This window comes from the organism of the source record quoted next, unplaced genomic scaffold (assembly GCF_019419815.1).
Source record: "Pyrus x bretschneideri cultivar Hongxiangsu unplaced genomic scaffold, Pyrus_bretschneideri_v1 Contig57, whole genome shotgun sequence".
NCBI lineage: Eukaryota > Viridiplantae > Streptophyta > Magnoliopsida > Rosales > Rosaceae > Pyrus > Pyrus x bretschneideri.
In genome coordinates, this window is record NW_025999795.1 from 754,397 (window position 1) to 758,188 (window position 3,792).

The 3,792-nt window shown below is 38.7% G+C and overlaps 1 pseudogene; it reads right to left on the reverse strand.

The window, feature by feature from the left end:
- Positions 1-451: 451 nt before the first annotated feature.
- Positions 452-3,330, reverse strand: LOC125471102 (annotated as a pseudogene).
- Positions 3,331-3,792: the final 462 nt, after the last annotated feature.

The window sequence follows — 3,792 nt, forward strand, 5'->3', positions numbered from 1 at the left end:
CGTTGAATCACCTCTAGAATCTTATCAAAAAGCTTAAAAAACACATCAAAACCTACGCAATGTCCTTGGGGGTAGTAAAGTTCATAGTTTCTCGTTGTATTGGTAACTGCATAAGGTCTTCAAGGTGAACGGGTTATGGTCAATGAAATAATGTAAGCAGGAGAAGTTGCATAAAAAACGGATTTGTAACTTAGAAAAAGGATTGGCCTCTCAGAAATGAAGATGGAGGTCTCAGCTCGTAACCTGTTGGCCGTCTCATCGTGACCTTTTTGATCTTTTTGGTCGGACTAGATGATGGACCGAAGGCAGAACGCCTCAACTTCGACCATAATAAGAATTGAATGTTGAAGAAGTACATTAAACATTGGCACATACCCTAAATATACAGATACAAAAGCACGAGTTTTCTTTTATTTTATGCAGCAATATGCATCAAAGATCTATGCTAATTTCATGATATATTTTTATATATCTTGTCAGTTTTTATTTCTTGGTTTCCCCACTTCTTTATGCGCTTTGTTGTTTGCTCCACCTGCATTATAAATAAGAAATTCAGTTACGAATTTGAAATAGTTTAGTCGGTTAGGGTAGTGTGTTAGTCTCATTCCATCCGAGTTCGTATCCCTTCTAGATAAATTAGAGTATGATAGAATATCGCTATATACTGATGAGTACCTCTCTGTCCCAGTTAATTCTACAAGTCAGAATCAGCAGGAAGAAGATCTGAAGAGCATTTCCACTCATCATCCCACCCCAAAGTCCCTATGCAGCACATAAAATTAGATTAAAAACCAAAGAGTAATTGATTAGACTGAAATGAAAATTATTAAATAAGGGTAGGATTGCTTATTACCACAGCTCCAAGATTTGCTTTGAAGCCAAGAAAGATGGCTAACGGGAGCCCAACCAAATAAAAACTACCAAAATTTATATAAGCCACCATCACTCGCCATCCACCTCTAATTGCAACTCCTACAAAAAAAATGATTACCAATTAGGGCTGCAAATTAAGTTAATTAAGGAGACTAATTAGCTAATTAGGGAGACTCGTTGGAAGGTTAAAACTGGTTGAAGTGATTATACCTGTTTAGACTTGTGTAGCACTGGTAAGAAGCATGGTTACACCAAGAAGGTATACTAAACGAGCAACGGCGAGCTGCATCTCTCCACTGCTGGTGAAAATCATGGCACTGTAGTCTCTGCTTATGAAGACAGCAACCATGCCTAAAACCCCGACGATGAGAGCTTGCAAGACTGCAACACAGACGGAGTATTTGGCTGCTCTCGGGCGCCCCATCCCAATTTCATTCGAGACTCGTGTGCTATGTGCAGATGGTAGATCATTAACAATGTGATACTAATTAGAAACAACTGAAAAAATGGAAAACACATTACTTGACAAATAACATAGCAGCATGTATTTACCTTATAGCAGCATTTATTCCAAGCAACAACATAATTTCCCAATTCCAAAAATTCATGCTGAAAGAAAAGAAAAATGAAGCAATGAGCACCTCTTGTCACTTGTTTAAGTCGTTTACAAGGGATTCTATCCACACGTTAGTAGACATTGTCACTGCTCTAAAAATCCCCGCTTAAGCGCTAGGCTGCTGGTCACCGTTCCGATTAATGCCTAAGCATTTGGAAATTAAGAAAGGAGGCCTAGACTTGCTGAGGCGCCCACCTAGACTGCCTGGGCACCCGCCTAGCCCACCCAAACCGCTAGGCACCAACCTAGGTTGCGACTCACTTAGACCGAAAATAGATAATTTTCATTTTACATTTTATTTTTTTCAATAAATTGTAAGAGACTTATTGTATACTTAAACGAACACATATTATATGCTTGTTCCCCATGTTTTTCCATTATGTTCCAATACTTCATAATATATATGTCATTTTATTTTGTAGATGATCATGAAATTATATACATTTTAAGTATAAACAGACACTTATTTATATGAAATAGAATAGATTTACTTAAATCTGCCTAGTCCGCCTCAGCGCCTAGGCACTAGGCCCTAACCCGCCGCCCAACTAGCGTCTAGCGTCTTTTGAAATCTTGGAAATTGTAATAATCTTACCATATGGAAAAGGAACCAACATCAATGACTGCATTTGGAAGCAGACCGGCGAGAAGGCTTATACTCATCGAATACCACAAACCTAGGCAAACCATCATACGATAAGCGACGGCTTAGCAAAATCCCAAATCTTACGAAACGCCAACAATGAAAATCCAGTCCACTCCTCTTTGCAGCAGACCATAACATAACCAACTTAATCAATTGCAACTCCCCAGTTTGTGATGTCACAAGCTACAGCTGCACCAGTTGCTCCCCAGCCAAAGACATTGATGAAGAGATAAAGTAGCCAGGTTTGTATGACCAGAGCCACGAATGCGATCAGCGTGATCACGAGAACCTTGCTCTGAGCCTGGAGGAACCTCTTAGTGGGCAAATTGATAGCATAGGAAAACATTTGAGGGATTGTCTTTAGGCTGTATACTTCAGCAAGATTCGCTATGCCATGTTCTTGGCCTAAAAATTTAGGATCGGAGCGGCCAAAAAAAAAAAAAAAAAAAAAAAACTGCGGAAGGATGATGCAGATGATGAATAACATAATCCATGAGAACTGCATATAGATTCCTAGCTTCCCTACTTGGCCTGCTCCAAGGGTTCCCAATGCAGTTGACATACCTTGTTACATACATAATATGTACAATAATTATTAGAATATGGGGTTGCTTTCTGACTATCAAACGCTTCTGGTGACGTAAGTGTTAATGAATCATAGAAGCGTTCCCTGGAGGTGTGTTTTTAGGAAGCACTTGAAAACCCTTAGAATTTTTAATAAACATTTTGTGGTGTTACTACTAAAAGTACTTAAGAGTAAAATGGCGTATGAGTAGAAGTAGAAATCTTACACCATTACTAAATTCCAGAGAGAAAGCTAATACAGCAACAACGTAAATAAGCAGCAATAAAACCGGTTACAAAATTATAATTGAAAATATAACCAGACCAACACCAAACTGACAGTAAAAGGTTAATTGCGTGTACTGTGCTTACCAGGAAACCAAAAGGGATGATGAAAATGACACTGAGGGAGAGAGAGACAGCAGTGAGCTCGACATCTCCGAGATGACCGACGAAGACGGTGGTTATGGACTGAATCAGGTATTGAAAAAGAGAAGTGCAGGCCACCGGAGCTGCAATTCTCCACAGCCTCTTTCCTAAAGACCTCCATGGCCTCCCCAAAGCTCCTCACTGGAGCATAATCAGCAGCTGCTGCCGCCTCTGCATTGATTTTCAGCAATGGTGTTTCCATTGAGAGATTCAAAAGGGTTACTACTACTGATGCCTAGCTCCAACAAGTTATATTTGTATTTGTGGCGTTATTCTCTCACGTGATTTTTGTTTTAATATCTATGATTTTATTTAACTAATATTTTTTATAAATAATATTCTACATTAAACTAATTTAAGTTGTATAAAATGGTTTGTACTGAGTATAAGAGAACACAGCCATCCAAGCCAATATGACTACGTCCACTTCCACAAAGCCTAAGCAACAAAGATAAAACAAAATAAGATGGGGAGATGGCCAATCAAGTCACAAAAGCAATTTACATAAAATAAATTTACCGCCGCGAGCATCACTATCCTACTGCACAAAGCACCTGTCTATTTTTGGCTCCGAGTGTTTGAATGATCATTACTACAATTTTTTCTTATTGATATAATCCATGGGGGGTATTTATTGACCACAAAAAAAAACAAAAAACAAAAA